The sequence below is a fragment of the Chrysemys picta genome, chromosome 11, assembly GCF_011386835.1.
Source record: "Chrysemys picta bellii isolate R12L10 chromosome 11, ASM1138683v2, whole genome shotgun sequence".
Taxonomy (NCBI): Eukaryota; Metazoa; Chordata; order Testudines; family Emydidae; genus Chrysemys; species Chrysemys picta.
Window position 1 is genome coordinate 6,161,083 of NC_088801.1, and position 18,932 is coordinate 6,180,014.

The 18,932-nt window shown below is 45.8% G+C and overlaps 1 long non-coding RNA gene across 1 annotated transcript in view; it reads left to right on the forward strand.

Moving 5' to 3' along the window:
• Positions 1-16,740, forward strand: part of LOC135974298 (uncharacterized) — a 34,067-nt gene extending 17,327 nt beyond the window's left edge. Inside the window, exons 2-4 of the long non-coding RNA XR_010591511.1 lie at positions 10,655-12,301; positions 12,921-13,055; positions 14,737-16,740. This is a non-coding gene — a long non-coding RNA (uncharacterized LOC135974298). The remainder of the gene's footprint in view (positions 1-10,654; positions 12,302-12,920; positions 13,056-14,736) is intronic.
• Positions 16,741-18,932: the final 2,192 nt, after the last annotated feature.

Genomic DNA, 18,932 nt, shown 5'->3' on the forward strand with positions numbered 1-18,932 from the left:
TTATATAGAATATGTGGAGCTATTCCTATCTCATAGAACTGGAAGGGACCCCAAAAGGTCATTGAGTCCAGCCCACTGCCTCCACTAGCAGGACTAAGTACTGATTTTGCCCCAGATCCCTAAGTGGCCCCCCCTCAAGGATTGAACTCACAAATGCTGGGTTTAGCAGGCCAATGTGCAAACCGCTGAGCTATCTGTCCCCCCACGGTTTGATGTGGCACCATAATAAATGGCTCCTATGGTGTGCAACTAACAATGCTTTGCACATATCTTTTCACGTTTATTTGATCATTAATAGTCCACCCATTGTGACAATATGTGGGCATGTTTGCAAGTGCTAGAACCATCCGTAACTATTGCCAATGACACAACCCTGACAAAGGCCTTGCATTGCCATTGTCACTCTGTACCCAAGCCACCCACTGACAACAAACACCTGCCCTACAATTGACCCAAATCCAGACATAGGAAGAAGATGAAACAAACGTGCCCCCAAAGCAATCAATGCAGCTGTTTCCAGAGGTGAGATTTCACTGCCCCCGGCCCCAAGGAAATAGCCCCAGGACCCCTTCCTATGGATTTCACTGTAACAGGATTCTAGCCATTTGAAAGTGCCTTAGTGGAAAAGGCCACCTCTAAGATGGCTGGATCCCAAGTCGTTAGGGTCTTATATATATCAGTACCATAAAACTCACTCAAAAGGAAATCACAAGTAATTGAAGTCTATGACGCATGCGTATTAGGCACCTACGTAGACTTAACCTTTTGAAAAGATAGGTATCAACTTTCTGCTCTAGCTAGAGTTTCCAAGAAGTTCTAAGTAGGGTGGGTAATGCCTCTCAGAAATGACAGAGGCAGAGAGAGCTGTGGGAAGGTTGCAATTCCAGTGGTCACCTGGAAATCAAATAGTCTCCATACTGCACATCATTGAGAGAGAAGGGCCCTCTGAAGAGAGAGCAGTCACATCTCCCATTGAGATGTCCTCACTCACAACCCCTCCTTCTTGGCTGAAAGTGAGTCTTCCTTTCAGGTAGCTACCTATCTTGGCCAAAAATTGGTCTCTCTAACAGGGAAGCATGATGCTCAATATCATTGACATACTGATACCACTTTTGTAGGTAAAGAACAAGTGATCCATCCCCTGTCACCCATTCCCAACTTCTGGCAAACAGAGGCTAGGGTCACAATCCCTGCCCATCCTGGCTAACAGCCATGGATGGACCTATCCTCCATGAATTTATCTAGTTCTTTTTTTGAACCCTGTTATAGTCTTGGTCTTCACAACATCCTCTGTCAAAGAGTTCCACAGGCTGACTGTGCACTGTGTGAAGAAATACTTCCTTTTGTTTGCTTTAAATCTGCTGTCTATTAATTTAATTTGGTGACCCCTAGGTCTTGTGTTATGAGAAGGAGTAAGCCAAAAGCATCTCACAATGATTATTGGCAGCCTCACTTAGATGTTGAATAAGCTGGGTCAGGAGAATCTGACTCCCTGCAACCTACACTCAAGAGCTCTCAAAGAGGATGAACAATTGCTCAATATGACCCGCTGGATCCTCCCTGAAAGATATGAATGCCCTACGGCTAAATCCACAGCGCTTCATGATCAGCGGCATCACTGAAAGAGCTAATAGAATCTGCCTGGGCACCTACTCCTCTCCATCTCCTGAAAGAGATTATCAGTTACAAATGTCAGCCCAGTCTGCATGTTCTATCCCCAGTCTAGAAAACCAGGGAAGCAGAGGGAGCTTCTTTTTTCTGTATCTCTAATAAAAGGTTTAAAAGGATTTGTAATGGTGTGTTTGCCATGGTACTAAGCAGGCGCAAGGTTCTGTATTCCCAAGCCTTGTTTAACTATTAATGTTGTACAATGACAGGATCGTGTTAACACTGTTGACTCTCTGAACTTATTTATTCCATCAAATATATACCACAGTTCCAGTGGACACAACAGGAATTTATTGGCATGGGTAAATGTATATATGTAGTTGGGAATCAGTTATCCAAACTGCAATGCAAGTTTTTTAGTGTGTTTTTGTTTTTATTAGATTCATTCAACAATTAATGCCCGCCTGTTGCAATAGGATTAAATATTGCTGTCGCCATGTATTTTTCATTAGGGATCAGACTGACACCATTTTACTCACATATCACACAAGTGTCTGAACAGCCTGTGCAAAGTAGAACAGGGATTTGCATAATGAATGACTATGTCCTTTTCTAATTGCCGGTCACGTACTCCTGTAGCTAGATAATATCTGACAAGCATATGGCACCAGAGGCCAACCAAAAGGTCAAACCTTTTCCACTGATTTCCAAGACACTTTTCATTTCCAGTTGGCCAATCTGAGTCCCGGAATCTGATTCTGCTTAAAATAACCAGAGGATTTGCTTTAAACAAGCGAGCTCGCTTCCAGAAAGGCAGACGCACAATGGTGACTCTTGCTAATGAGCAGTGCAAACATTAATGACTCTGTTGAGCTATAAGTAATGTTCATTAAGCAAAGATCTGATATGCCATCCAGCCTAAGACTTTTTAGGAGCTGGATGTCTAATTTGTTTGTTCTGCCAGCTATGTGCCATCTGAACTATAAGTGATGAATGTTTTCCATCTTTTGATTCTACACCTTATGTGCATCTCCAAGAATCTTGGGCTTCCTGCTTCCTTGGCTGCGTTGAGTGGCTGCATTGAATCCATATTCTATTGATCTTGGCTTTCAGAGGGCTATGGATCAAAGGTGGTGGGAAAAGGCAGTATGTGTTGGTTGATGATAATAGCTCATCATAAAAATCTGCTCCCTGCAGCTGCTCAACTATATAGACCAGCTGGAGGCTTAAGATTCATTTGAGAATACCCCCCTGCCCAAAACTGTAGGACAGATAGAAAAACCTTCCAGCCACTTGAATAGAACATTCACTGGTCTCTTTAACATTTAACAAGGGCTACAATGGAGAATCCACTCTTGTAGCCACTGCATCACAGAGATTTGAACAGCAATTTCAATATGATGTGTTATTTACTGTGCTCAGCGCTGTATGCAATACAGAGGGGGTATATGGTGCCTTCCTGAAGGAGCTTACAATCTACATTCATCCGAGATGACTCGGAGCCAGTAAGGTCAGCTCCAGTTATAACATTCAGATCCGCAGCCCTCGAAGTCTGAGCGAATTTGGATCTACAGGTTTGGCTCAGGCCCATCTCTTACCATTCTGTATGGATATTCATTGAGGAATGCTTGTCAGTACAGCACCATTGTGCTTTTGGGTTTCCCCATGTGTCAATCCAGGAGAGCCCCTGTCATAAATATAAAGGGAAGGGTAACCATCTTTCTGAATACAGTACTATAAAATCCCTCCTGGCCAGAGACACAAAATCCTCTTACCTGTAAAGGGTTAAGAAGCTCAAGTAACCTGGCTGACACCTGACCCAAACAACCAATAAGGGGACAAAATACTTTCAAATCTGGGGGGGGGGAGGGGAAGGCTTTGTTCTGTCTGTTCCGTATGGCTCTTACCGGAGACAGATCAAGAAAGCAAGCAATCCAACTCCTATAGAATTAGTAAGTACTAGCAAGGGAATGCGTTAGATTATCTTTTGTTTTGTCTTGTGTTTTTCTCTGTGCTGAGAGGAAGGTGTATTCCTGTTTTTTTTTTTTTTTTTTTTTTTTGGTGTGTGTGTGTGTGTGTGTGTGTAATGTTAAGGTTTTGGCTAGAGGAAAATCCTCTGTGTTTTGAATCTGATTGCTCTGTAAAATTATCTTCCATTCTAACTTTACAGAGGTGCTTCTTTTACCATTTTTCTTTCTAATAAAGTTCTGTTTTTTTTAAAATCTGATTGTTTTTTTTAGTGTTCTAAAAAAACCCCAAGGTTGGTCTGTGCTCATCTTGTTTATTTTCAAGCCTCCCCAGGAAAGGGGGTGTAGGGTTTGAGGGATACTAAGGGGGAGATAGGGCTCCAAGTGGCCTCCCTAAATGTTTGTTTAAATCACTTGATGGTGGCAGCATTTACCTAATCCAAGGTAAAAGGGAAAATTTGTGCCTTGGGAAAGTTTTAACCTAAGTTGGTAAAAATAAGCTTGGGGGTCTTTCATGTGGGTCCCCACATCTGTAGCCTAAAGTTCATAGTGGGGAGGGAATCCTAACAGCCCCCCTATATAATAGACTAAACATAAAAACACATAATGTGATAGCAGCCTCCTAAACAATTACACAAAACAAGGACATAAACTCAGTTTTATTGGAGGTCACTTTTCTCTGAGAGATGGCCAGAATAAATCTGATTCAATCCATAAGAATCCAAACCTGTTTGGCTGCATTTCAAGAAAGGTCTAGTTTGTGAGTTGGCAGTGTCCTTATGTGAAATGGATTGCTATGGAGTGTTTGATATAGATCTAATAATCAGTTTGTTCAGGTAGGAGAGATTAAGGACTGCCCAGAGTCTTATCTGCAGAACAGGTTATTTTTTTTACCCGGACAAGTGCTATATCTCCCTGATATTTTTGAGTGGTTGTATCTTTTTCTTTCCTTTAACAGTGAATGTAGAGCATGCATGCTATTGTGAATTAAAGGGGAGTTTTCATACAAATTTTGAACATCTTTTCCATTTCTTTCCCTATCCGTTTATAAGTAAGGTTGGATCCAGTCAATACTTTCATGGAAAACACGGGCTGCTACAAGAAGTGATGATCCTACAGTAGCCAACACTTATCTGTCTGAGTTCTGAAGGATTGTCCCAGCATGGCATCAGAGGTACCATGCCACCAAAGGTGTCCTCTTACCAATGAGATGTAAAATCAGCCCGTGGTAGTGAAATCTAGGAGCCGATTCTGCCCCCTTTACTCACACAGAATTGTACTAGTACTGTACTTTGTAAGTAGTTCCATTGACTCTAATAATATCATTCATGGATTAAGGTACTATTCAGCCAAAGTCAACCTGACTGAATGAGGCTCATGGGGCCAGTGTATGAACTCCTTGGAGGCTGGTGACCATTTACCCACGCAAGTAATCCTAGGGAAGTCAGTGGGGTTAGACCTGTGAGTAACTGCTCACCAGGGTGAATATGGGGTTCCCTTTCAGGCTCATGGTTTGGAGGATTCCTCTGATATCCCGGAGAGCAGAGAAATTGTCACTGTAAATACTCTATGCTATGGGCTGTCTTCTCCCACTTGTGCTCACAGCGGGATAGATTGTGACATTAGGTGCAGCCTTAAGCAGGGGTGGTGTATAAACTGCATCACCCCAGGAGTAGCCCTGTGTGAGTGTGTGTGTGGGAGGGAGGGCTGTGACTCAGAGACATTCCTCTGAATCACAATTCACATCCTGCCCCCTCCCTTGCTCTGGGAGAACAATCAATTTACCAGGTGATCACAGTGGTCCCTTCTGTCCTTAGAATCTATGAGCAGGGGATGCAGATGGGATTCCTCCCACTCTCAGCCCCCTCTGCCTTCCACTTCCCCAACCTACTTGCTCTTTGCGGAGAGCATTGGCTGGACAGCCTTTGTTCTCTGCACCCAAACCAGAATCACTCTCTGAGTCGGGCCCAGTAGGGTAGTAAAGGGGCACGGAGAGCTCGCTCCAGCAGAATCTGGCTCTATAAGAGAAAGACCACAGGGGTCTCAGCATGGGGTAATGCTCAAAGCATACTACTGACGTTCACACGAATCACTGCAAGCAGCTCTCTTGGCTTGTTGGGTTATAATTTACACACACACCAATAATAAAATGAAGAATTTAGTTGATATTGGTTTCTTCCTTTATTTGCCTGCCAAGATCTGAATTCCAAGCTGTTTGCTGATGGCATCTTTGACATGAGCAGCAGAGCACGGAATACAAGGAGGGTGGGATAATGTGCGGTCAATGTCAGCAGCAGCTTTTGCAGTAGAAACACAGAGAGCTGTCCTTGTGTCTTGGCAGGGAACTAGCAAGGATGGGCAAACCAGTTCAAATGCAGTAAGAAACTCTCTGAATCTCCATCGCAAACTTGAACCAGGCTTTGAATAAGGCTCGAAAAAGGTCAATTTACTTTTTCTTCCTTGTTGGTTTTCACCGTCACCCCTCAGTGGACTCCCAGATTCAGGAATGGGGGCCAAAGTACCATAGAATCATTGGACTGGAAGGGACCTCGAGAGGTCATCTAGTCCAGTCCCCTTCACTCATGGCAGGGCTAAGTATTATTCAGACCATCCCTGACAGGTGTTTGTCCAACTTGCTCTTAAAAATCTCCAATGATGGAGATTCCACAACCTCCCTCGGCAATTTATTCCAGTGCTTAACCACTCTGACAGTTAGGAAGTTTTTCCTAATGTCCAACCTAAACTTCCCTTGCTGCAATTTAAGCCCATTGCTTCTTGTCCTGTCCTTAGAGGTTAAGAAGAACAATTTTTCTCCCTCCTCCTTGTAACAACCTTTTATGTACTTGAAAACTGTTATCATGTCCCCTCTCAGTCTTCTCTTTTCCAGACTAAACAAACCCAATTTTTTCAATTTTCCTTCATAGGTCATGTTTTCTAGACCTTTAATCATGTTTGTTGGTCTTTTCTGAACTTTCTCCAATTTGTCCACATTTTTCCTGAAATGTGGCGCCCAGAACTGGATACAATACTCCAGTTGAGGCCTAATCAGCATGGAGTAGAGCAGAAGAATTACTTCTCTTATTTTGCTTACAACACTCCTGTTAATACATCCCAGAACGATGTTCACTTTTTTTGCAACAGCATTACACTGTAAACTCATATTTAGCTTGTGGTCCACTATGACCCCCCAGATCCCCTTCCGCAGTACTCCTTCCTGGGCAGTCATTTCCCATTTTGTATGTGTGCAACTGACTGTTCCTTCCTAAGTGGAGTACTTTGCATTTGTCCTTCTTGAATTTCATCCTATTTCCTTCAGACCATTTCTCCAGTTTGTCCAGTTTGTCATTTTGAATTATAATCCTATCCTCCAAAGCACTTGCAACCCCTCCCAGCTTGGTATCGTCCACAAACTGTATTTGTCCTCTCTATGCCATTATCTAAACCATGATGCAGTGAGAGAGGCCGTTCTTGTGGTATGTCCTGCTTCCAGTTGAGCCAGACATGGTGAAATTTCACCCCCAGTCAGGGACTAGATCACCATTATGCTGGGGGCTATACACCTAACCAAAGGATGATCCCTACCCCAAATCTAAGTCAGGAGCATTCAATCTAAATAGAGATTTGGCAATTTTGCAGCCCCAAGAGGTGCATCAGTTTTAACTAATGTCATAACCATCGGAAATCTGGTTGCTCGACTGCACCTACAAATTTTGCAAAGTCTGAAAATTCTAAAGCAAAAGTACCATCTAAGATTGGAGACCTCACGAGGTCATCTAGTCCAATCCCCCGCTCAAAGTACGACCAACCCCAACTAAATCATCCCAGCCAGGGCTTTGTCAAGCCGGTCCTTAAAAACCTCTATGGATGGAGATTCCACCACCTCCCTACGTAACCCATTCCAGTGCTTCACCACCCTCCTAATGAAATAGTTTTTCCTAATATCCAACCTAGACCTCCCCCACTGCAACTTGAGACCATTGCTCCTTGTTCTGTCATCTGCCACCATTGAGACCAGCCTAGCTCCATCCTCTTTGGAACCTTCCTTCAGGTAGTTAAAGACTGCTATCAAATCTCCCCTCATCCTTCTCTTCTGCAGACTAAATAATCCCAGTTCCCTCAGCCTCTCCTCATAAGTCATGTCCTCCAACCCCCTAATCATTTTTGTTGCCCTCTGCTGGACTCTCTCCAATTTGTCCACATCCTTTCTGTAGCGGGGGACCCAAAGCTGGATGCAGTACTTCAGATGTGGCCTCACCAGTGCTGAATAGAGGAGAATAATCACGTCCCTCGATCTACTGGAAATCCTCCTGCTAATGCAGCCCAATAGGCCATTAACCTTTTTGGATACAAGGGCACACTGTGGACTCATATCCTGCTTCTCATCCACTGTAATTCCCAAGTCCTTTTCTGCAGAACTGCCACTTAGCCAGTCAGTCCCCAGCCTGTAGCAGTGCATGGGATTCTTCCCTCCTAAGTGCAGGACTCTGCACTTGTCCTTGTTGAACCTCATCAGATTTCTTTTGGTCCAATCCTCCAATTTGTCTAGGTCACTCTGGACCCTATCCCTACCCTCCAGCATATCTACCTCTCCCCCCAGTTTAGTATCATCTGCAAACTTGCTGAGGGTGCAATCCATCCCATCAGCCAGATCATTAATTAAGATGTTGAACAAAACCTGCCCCTGGACCGACTCCTGGGATACTCCACTTGATACCAGCTGCCAACTAGACATCGAGCCGTTGATCACTACCTGTTGAGCCCATCGATCTAGCCAGCTTTCTATCCACTTTATAGTCCATTCATCCCATCCATACTGCTTTAATTTGCTGGCAAGTATACTGTGGAAAACCGTATCAAAAGCTTTGTTAAAGTCAAGGTAAATCATGTCCATCGCTTTCCCCATATCCACAGAGCCAGTTATCTCATCATAGAAAGCAATCAAGTTGGTCAGGTATGACTTGCCCTTGGTGAATCCATGTTGACTGTTCCTGATCACCTTCCTCTCTTCCAAGTGCTTCAAAATGAATTCCTTGAGGACCTGCTGCATGATTTTTCCAGGGACTGAGGTGTGGCTCACTGGTCTGTAGTTCCCGGGATTCTCCTTCTTCCCTTTTTTAAAGATGGGCACTATATTTGCCTTTTTCCACTCGTGGAAAAGTGTTTATGTTCCCGTTTTCAAGTGGTGGCAGAGTCATCTACTGGACACAAATCCTAACCAGAAGTTTCATTTACTCCCTGTGTGTTTATCTCTGCACTGTTTGCTTCATATTAGCGCTCATCTTTATTCAAGAAAGATAATGTTAGACTCCATCTAGCCATTCCCTGATGCTTCTGCTAGAGCAAAAGACTCTGTGCCCTAGTCTTAAATTAGAATTAAAAACACTTTACAATTAAGATGATGCAATTTATTAAATTGACCAGCAGTAGCTCGGTGTTTTAATTATACACAAATATTGTAGTTAATCTCTTCCTTTCCATTATTTATCACCTCTGCCCAGTAGTGTGCTATTTAATAATTATTAAATCCTACCCAAGACTTTCTATATATATTTTTATAAGCATAAAAGCAAGAGCTGCTGCAGAATTGATACCAGCATCACTAGTTTGACCATGAAGCAGAAAGTCTCATATATATTTATAGCTGGATTCTGTGCATCATGCTCTTAGCAGTGTATGGGTTTGCCAATAGAGGTAATTTCCATTTATTATACTTAGTGACTCTTGATAATTTCCCATCTGTGCACACATACGCACAAAATGGGATTCCTAATAGATCATTCACCTTTCTCTCAGGTAACAGAGTGAACTTCATAGACACTTAGAACAAGCTATCATAAAATTTATCAGGTACAAATGTGGCAATGACATTGTCACGGAGTCACCGGGCCAATGCTCTGGAACTGCTCCGTATGAAACCAGTCAGGACTCCGGGGGAGCATGCCTCCTCTCTCTGAGCATACTGTCGCCCGGGCAAGAGGCTTACATAACTTCGACCGTCCTGGATCTGACCTCAGAGCATTCAGCATCCCCTTGCACACCGTGCGCTTCCCACAGCGAGTCCGCCCATGCGGGGCTCCTGGGGAAGCCAGAGGGCCCTTCACTCCATCTCCGCAGTCAGCAGTGACTTTCAGCCAGCCAGTAAAACAGAAGGTTTATTAGTCGACAGGGAACACAGCGCAGAACAGAACTTGTTAGCACAGAAATCAGTAACTTTCAGCCAAGTGCATCTTGGGGGAATCCCGGGCCAGACGCCCTGGACTCCCCACTCCAGTCCCCCCAAGCAGACTGCCCAGCTTCCAGCAACCAGACCTCAGACACTCCCGTTGCTCCTCCTTCTGGTCTTTGTCTTGCTTCCCAGGCAAAATGTCACCTGGTCATCACCTGGTTGCATCCCCCTCCTGGGTCTCAGGTTACGAATGGCACCGGCCATAGCCTATTTGCAGGTTGCTGGAGGAGCCTCCCCTTCCCCTGAGGGTCTCAGCCAAAGTCACACACCCTTATTCCCACCACTTAAGCATTGGCGCAGCACACAGGGAAACTGAGGCACACAGTATTCATGAAAAACAGTAAAACTCACATAGGCTCACATACAACGTAACAAGGAAAAATCCACACTTATGCATGGGTTTAACATTATGCATTCTAAATAGTCCTATTAGAAACACCTAAAAAAAAAAAATTCTGGGCCAGACCCTCAGCTAGTGTCAATTGGTGTTGTTCCATTTACTTCAATGGAGCGACATTGATCTACACCAATGGAAGATCTTTGCCTCTTGTCACTAATCCACTGGGGATGCTACTGCACAGTCCAGCTCCATTACACCAACGGGAGTTCTGTATGCTTTCCGAGTGCTGAATATTCAATACACATCGCCACTGTAGATAAAATCCTCCATCTGCACTGGAGAAGAGAATTTTGACCCACACCTTCAGAGCATGGAGCGTGGAAAGGAAGTATGGGCCAAAGACGCAGGCCAGAAACAGGTGATTGGGAAAGAATGAAGTAATTCTCTCTTACACTGTACCTGTGTCTCTTCACCTGGACATCTTTGATTACACATTTTTCATCTCCTCCACAGTTCCCAGGTCATCTTCTTCACTCATTCATGCTGTGGTGACCCATAACATCAAAACACAAAAGAGACAAAGCGTTGTACTCATCAGATGCAGATGCCAGAGGAAAGAGGTAAAGATTTAGCTTTACTCTAGAAGAGTCACTAAGAGACAAGCAGCGCTTAGGTTGTTCTGTTTTCTGCAAGGCTCCAGGATGAACATCTGCTAGATCCAGGATGGGGGAGACAAAGGCAATTTAATGTCCCCTTTAACTCTCCCCCCACCTCCGTCAAGTTTTGTAGTGAGCACACTCAGCTGGTCCATATCCTCTGTTTGTGACCCGGTCACAGTGGCTTGGTGGGCAAGGTCATAAACGGGATTATTGTGATGACTTCATAGACATCAGGAGCAGATGACTTCTAAGGAACAGACCCTTCCCTCTCATGTGTGTCTCTAAGAACAAGGGAAGATAAACCCAGAAAATATTTAATATACTAAATGAGTGCAATTGTCTCCAATTAGGGAATGTTTTCCATGAGTGATTATGAGCCCTGCCCCCTTTAAAAGCAATTAGCTAAATAAAGACACTAACAACGTGTCCTTCATTACATTGGGTTAGACTGTGATTTTCAATGGGAGTTAGGAAAGCCATGGGATTTGGATGCAAAAGTCATTTAGAGCCCTTTGAAAATTTCAGTCTAATCTCCTCCCATTGCTTGGGTCACAGCTATGGGTGGCATCTCTGAACCCCACTGAGAGGCAGGGTTGATCCTGGGTATGTACAAACAGAGATGCTGCATATCGTGCCCATCGCTGGCCAATGGGCTGAAATTGGCAGTGGTGTTGATTATGTTTGTGGTCCTGTTTTCAGTGGAGGGAAGGTGGAAGGGGTGCGGCAAAAGGGAGGGAGAGAGGTGACACATGCTTGGCTCAGGGGTGGAATAGCCCCTCTGCTTGGAAGATTCTCAGATTGCTGTAAAATGGAGTGTTGACAGGAGTCTGATCTCCCAGCACTATCACAGAGGAAGAGAATATTATCAGTAATTTCAGTGTGACCACACCAATTGATTGACATCCTTATTTACAAATTGCGCCATCTGGGACTGGCCTCATGACAACTCCTTTGATAAAGGCTGGCGTCTGTCTGTAGAAGGAGAATGGTTGAAATACTTATCTTGAGGGCAAGATAACAAGTCAGTCATTTTTTTTCTGCAAAGGGTATCGTCTGCGAGATCGATGCAAGCAGTTAGTTTAAATGCCATGGACTTTGTCGCGATTCGTGCTGGCTGCTAAATAATAAAGCTCAGATTTTTACATGTCTAATAAATTAGGGTGGAAAAAAAATCAAATGGAAATGTATCACTAAAAACTGAAAAATCACACTCGTTCATTGCTCACTGAAACTAGAAAATGTACTTCAATGCTCTCTAAACTGATGAGTCAAAGACTTAGCTTCTGTAAGTTGGAGTCAATGGAATTGTGCTGATATATACAGGGCTGGATTTCCCATTAGGCACAATAGGCACGTGCCTAGGGGCACCTACAAATTAAAATGTTGCTGCTCCCGGGTCCTGGCAGAGGATGGGGCTGGCTGAGGGTGAAAAAGTCCTATGAGCCCTGCTGGAGCTCTCCTCACTCAACCCAGCGGACAGAGTCACCTCCCAGTGGGGCGGGTGAGTATGGCTAGGGGGGCAGGGCTTGGGAGAGTGGGTCTCTGGGGGCGTGTGGGGAGGACTCTTGGAAGTGAGGGGGAGGTGGGCACTGGGCAGTGGGTGGTTTGTGGGGGGTGCTGGACAGTGGGGGGTGGGAGATGTTTGTGTGTGTTGAGGTGCTGGGCAGTGAGGGGCCTGTGTGGGGCACTGGGAAGTTGTGGTGGGGGATGCTGGCAGTGGGGGGGGTCCATGGGTGGCGGGGCACCTAAAAGTTAAAAGTGGCAGGGTACCACCGCTACCACCACTGCCCACAGTTAGGAGCTCCAAGTCATAGGGGGGGGGGGGACCCTGCAGCTCCAGGCTGTTGAGGACACGGGGAGGGGGCTCCGAGCCCCTGCACCTAGGGGCGCCCAAGGTGTAAATCCGGCCCTGGATATACTGCAGCCAAGGAGCTAGCCTTGATTCTACACCATTCCACCTGAATGGCCTAAATCACCGGGTTTACAAGGAGGGAGGTCCTTTACTCAGATTTTACTCCATCCTTACTCCAGCAAACTCTTCAATGTCCATGGGAGTTTGCCTAGAATACACGCTGAGGGTCAGATTCTCATACTCTTACCTGCGTTTCCTTTCTGCACAGGTAGAGCCACTGGCATCAATAGGCGTAATTGTGGGGGAGGTGCTACGCCGTGTGAGTAAAAGTTCTGACGATTGACTCTTTTATGGCCTTGGATGTTGACCTCAGACTTGGCCCTGTAATCGTACTGTTGTACGGGTAGGTGTTTTGCATCAGTACTAAAGTGGTTTTACATTTACCAGGCTGGTAATTCACAAGTGCTGGTAACGGAATCCGTACCCGCTCTAGCAGCACATTGGTGCACACTTGGCTCAGGTCGATAGTCATCAAAAGATAATACCAGGTGAGAGCTCTTTGGTGGTCTGTGTAAATAAAGAGAAGAATCTTAATCCGGAGCCAAACAGAGAAGGGCTAGGCTCTGTGGAATGCTCAGTGCCTCTTGCATGGATCTACAATCTACACTGACTTCAGTGGGAATTGATAGCATGCAACTGATCACATCTCTAAATCAAACCATCCAAGTCCCCTCACTGGGAGTCTGGGCAGAGAGGCTAACGACTGAACTGCCAGTGGAGGATGAGTTATCCCTTCAGCCTCTAGAGCACGCCCTGCCGGGTCAAAGTTGGAACACTTTGGTGAGGCAACCTGGAGAAGTTTGCACTGCCACCGCTGATACCTCAACTATTCGGTGCAGAAATAAATATTGACTTCAGTCTTCAGGGCCATCCAGGCAGCACCTTTTGCCAGCTCTCAGCTCACGTAGAGTGAATATATTAAGCTCAATTTTAGAAAGGATTTGAGCTTCTTTTTATATTTTCTGACTTAGCCAATAGTCCTCCGGTGCCTCATCAGCTGCCATTGTAACTGAAACAGCTAAGCACCATAGCAACCAATGTGATAATCTCATTGTCACGAGATAAAGTAAGAAAGAAATCGTACATCCTCTAAAACTGTATAGATCTAGTCTTGCCTTGTGATCGATGCTAACAGCTACCGTTAATGGGGGTTATGAAATATCTATGGGAGACAAAATAAGCCCTTTCATATTAAGTGTACTTCCCTCTCTGGGCCTAAAGAATAAACGAAGGAAGATAATCCACATAATACTGAATTAAGAGCTGTTTCTAGGCATCAGCAAAGGGAACTGTAAGGGTTTGAAACACAGATTTTCAAAAGAAGTCCTAAGTTGCAAACACAACCCTGCATGTGTGCATCAAAAATGGGTAAGTCTGTGCGCCAGTGGCCAATGCAATGGGTATATAAGGTCATCCACCGACAAGCCATCTGTGCAGATTGAATCCAGGACCTTGAGTTATAAGAGCATGGACTTTTACTGCTGTGCTAAAAAAAACCCCAGCGCCTTTAGCTTGGAGACAGTAGACGCCTCCTCAGCCTCTATAGGTATTTCTTCACTGCAAGCAAGTTCTTAATTCGGGTTAAAATAGCAGAAAAGACACACACGGCTTTTAACTGAGGTTAGCGGCTTAAGTTCAACCACAGGCTCCCAAATAGGCTTTATTTCAAGCTGCTCACCCAAGTGAAAAGCTAAGTTGATGTGTCTTCACTGCCATTTTTTGCAGCGAAGACATTCCCTAAGTCATGTAACCCCTAGAGGGGTTAAAGATTTATACTGTGTTTGCAGAGGTTACATACGCCCCCTATAAAATTGATTCCTATATAAAAATAAAGTATCTGCATTAACGAGCATCATTATGCATGTGTGTAGGAGGTAGCCAATAATTTCATCAAGTCTCATTTGGAAACTACAAATTGTAGCAAATAATTGACTTGATGAATTTCTCCTTTTTTCTGTTTGTGTGAGTTGGCCACAATTTTCTCAGTTCCATTGTATTAACCAATTCCTACAAATGACTCACAGACGGTGTGGAAGAAGGCAGAAAGCTAAGGACTGTTCGTTTCTGCTTAGATGGATGTCCAGGCGGCTCAGATCCACTTCTTCCAGCTTCTCCTCCGGCTGACGTTCCTGGACGATTCCTCTGCAAGTACAGCAAATAACCCAGACAAGTGCCATCACTGCCCAAAGCTCGATTGGTGCGCAAGATCTCGCCCCCCCACCCACCACCACACCTCCCATCTGCTCAAGATCAACCCCACTCAATGAAAAGTGACTGAGTCAACACCGACGGTCACCTCACCACCACCACTGTCGCACCCAATACCCAGCATGATTCTCTTCCTCTCCTGAATTTTGAAGGCTCTCAAGAACAAAGGGTGGTGGGTAGGGATAGCTCAGGGCTAGTCTAACTACCCGCCCGGATCGGCGGGTAGAAATCGATCTCTCAGGGATCGATTTATCACGTCTCATCTAGATGGATAAATTGATCCCCGAATCAACGCGCTTACTCCCACCTCGTCAGGAGGAGTAAGCACTGTCGACGGGGGAGCTGCCTCGGTCCATTTGCCGCCATACTCACAACGGGGTAAGTCGAATAGGATGCGTCAAATTCAGCTACGCTATTCGCGTATCTTAAATCGATCCCCCCCCAGTGTAGACCTAGCCTCAGTGGTTTGAGCATTGGCCTGCTAAACCCATGGTTGTGAGTTCAATCCTTGAGGGGGGGAATCTAGGGCAAAGTCAGTATTTGGTCCTGCTAGTGAAGGCAGGGGACTGGACTGGACTGAACTTGATGACCTTTCAAGGTCCCTTCCAGTTCTATGAGATAGGTGTATATCTCCAACAAGCCTCTGGGGATTCACACTGGCAGCCTGCCCATATCCAATGAAGGGAGACAATACAAGAAGAGGGAGACATTATGGCCAACACATTAGAGAAGACACAGATTGAGGAAACATAGGAGCGAGGAAAGCAATTCAGTGCCTGGAATTACCCTCCTGGATAAAACCTTCTACTGGGGAGGACACACCACTCCTGGCCAGAGAGAGATGAGCAGCCCCCAGCCCAGACACTTATCTCACAGGCCGTGAGAGCTCCTCCACTTCCAGCTGGATGGCTCTTGCCCGACACCAACTGTGCTTGCTGTGTCACTGCTCTCGCTCTCTTTCCAAGTCAGAGTGAGTATCCGCCAATGAAAACCAGTTTGAACTGGGGACGCATCATACACGGTATGGTTTCTGTTCCCCACATAGATGACCATAAGCCTGAGAATCAGGGTTTCCAATGGGAATTCAAAATGGGAAGTTTGTTTACTGTGGACTGGCTCCATGAACTTTCTAGTCCCAGTATATGCAAAGTGATTTATAAAACCAACCCTTGTTCTAAGACTATCTTCATATTTCCTTCTGGAAAAGTAATTGCATCCCTTGGGTATGTCCCCTTGAGAAATAAGTAGTATATTAATATATCACTATTAGAGATAGCCCTGAATCAAACACAAGGATTTCAGCCCCAGGGGCATGGCCACGGGTTGGGCTGGGTGGGCCATGGCCCACCCACTTAGCAACCAGGCCCATCCAAATCTGAGCAGGGGTATAGTGCTGCCACAGCAGCCTGGAGAATCACTCGGGCCCCTGAAATCCAGGATGGAGCTCTGCACCTGCCCTTCAGAGAGCTACACTCCAGCAGCTCTGCCGTGCCATTTTCGGAGATGCCGCATGCACGTGCCCCGCTCGGCAGGTGAAGTCCTTTGTCTGGGGGCACCAGGGCTAGGAAGAGGGCGTGGCATCAGGGGAGACGCTGAGCTAGCAGGTGCTTGAGGGTTGCCTGTTGGCCAACGGCGTTCTCCGCACGGCTCATCCCCTGCATGGCTGGAGGCAGCGGCCAGGCCGGTCTCGCTGCAGCGCTCCCAGGAGAGGATGCACTTTACTGGGCCATTCAGTACGGAGTCCGGGCCAAGTTGTGCACCAGGCAAGCCCCTGTTCATGCCCCTGAAGCGCAGCCGGAGCTGACTCTGCACAGGGGCCATACGCAAACTAGGAGGTTGCCTGGGGCACCAAGATTTGGGGGAGCAAAAAAGCGGTGCCCCCAATTTTTTTTTACAGCGTTCCTGGGCTAGGCTGCTGGCAGCACGCTGACACGTGCAGCTCAGACTCCCTCTCCCAGCGCAGCGGCCGCTCCATGGAATTATTGTCATTGCCGGCAGGGGCGGTGTACTCGGGGAGGGGGCGTAGCAGAGGTGAGCTGGGGTGGGGAGCCCTGCAGCAGCTCCCCCCGCCCCGAGGCACCCCCCCCATGGCAGCTCCCCACCCCAGCTCACCCAAATTTCCACTCCTAGCTAGGCCACTGGTCAGCACACTGGACTGTTGAGTGTTTGCCTGAGGGTTAGCTTCTAGCACCCTTCATGGAAGTGGCACCCAGGCGATTTCTTACTGAAGACAATGGGACAGCGCATGAGTAAGGACTGAGTTAACAATGAGTACGGGCTTTGTGATTTGCTGAAGTACTGGAATGAATAGTAAGTGGGGAAAATACTATTATTACAACAAATAAGCAAGTGATTATCTTCCCTGAAAAGGCCTCTATTTAATGCTGCCTCTAATCTTTTCTTCCCCTTCAATAATTATCCTCTTCATTGAGTCAAACATGCAGAAACATTATCCCGCTGCGCAGCGGCTCCGATTTCCAAATCAACACCCGGGAGATAAAAGCTGCCTTCACTTAAAACTGTCTTTATTTTTCATTCCTGAGGCTGGGGAGAGTTGTCTGAGGCCAGAGGTGGGGTTTAGCAACCATCTCCTGGCATAAGTGCCATCCTTAAATCCTTTGATTTGTACCAACACCTAGTGAGTGAAATTATCGCTGGGCATTCAGGTGAGGAGAGCAACAGGCTTCTCACTGCTTAAAGAGCAGCTGACACTTCAGAGTTTCGCAAGACATGCTGTTTAGGAGCGGTTCTGCTTACCACGGCTATATTTTCTCTGTCTCTTTCTAAGGCCATTTCCGGATGCCAGAAATTTAGGCTCCAGCCCTGTATTCTGAGCTGTGCAATAGGCAGCCAGCATGAGGTGGAGTGGTTTATAATGTGACCCATCTCCAGGGTGGAAGCAGATCCTCTACCCTCCCACCCATGTCTTGTCTCTACCTACATCCTGTGGTCAGGTTCTTTTTTTTTTAAGGGTTCAGTCCTTTGGGCTGGACTCTCACTGACTTCAATGTGAATATCACCTACTTGGCCTCCCATTATGCCACAGGTGGTAGGTATTTCTATTCTTGTCTTAGGCTCAAGCATGGAAAGCCATGCCAAAAAATAATAACCCCCTAACAAAACAGAACTGCACTTAGACCCAAGCCAGTGCAACAATCAATCATACCAGTTTGCATACGAGCATATTTTCCTGATTTAAGGCCAGATTTTTTTTTCAATGAAACCATCTTTGCCTAGGTTATGCCTGGTCAAGATGTTCAACCAATCTTGGACTTTTTCATGTGAAGCGTTAGGTGTTTATCTCTTGCTCTTTGCAAAACTTGCTTACGATTTCATTGTCACTTGACATTCTCGTCAGAAACGTATGCACTGTGGCCTCGATTCAACAAGTTGCTTGAGCATGTAACGAACTAAGCATGTGGGTCAACAGCGCCATTCAGCTGCTCAGGGAGATACAAACTGAACTGTCGTGCTGAACCAGGGCTTATATCGTTGTGTCCTTTAAATATTTAAGTAGAAATTCTGGGTGAAGATCCTGTGGCTTCCCGGGTGTGCTGTGGCAATGTGGTATGTACAGGGTGTTAGGGTTCCACATGATGACCTCATGGGGATAGGGCATGAGGTTCTACAGAAATCCCAGGGGTGCAGTAAAGTGACCAATAAAGTGTCTTGATTTTAGATGCAAAAAACTTTGATGGAAAATGTCCTACTGATGGCATTTTCATGGTTTGTCACTGAGATGTTACAAAGTGGAAACCAGCACTTCTGTCCTGCTCTTAGTGAAGACAACATCTCTGGGCATGGCCCCACCCCAGACACAAGATGATTACAGTAAAACAAAAGGATCACTACTGTAATTCATGATCTGTTTCATGACAACACTATGCTTTTCCTTTGCAGAATGGTATGTCAGTGTGCAGTACTACTCAATGTGCTCATGCCTTTATCTAGAGAGAGACACTCAACAGGCCCCATGGCATATTTCATGCAATCGATTCCCTGATACTGCAGG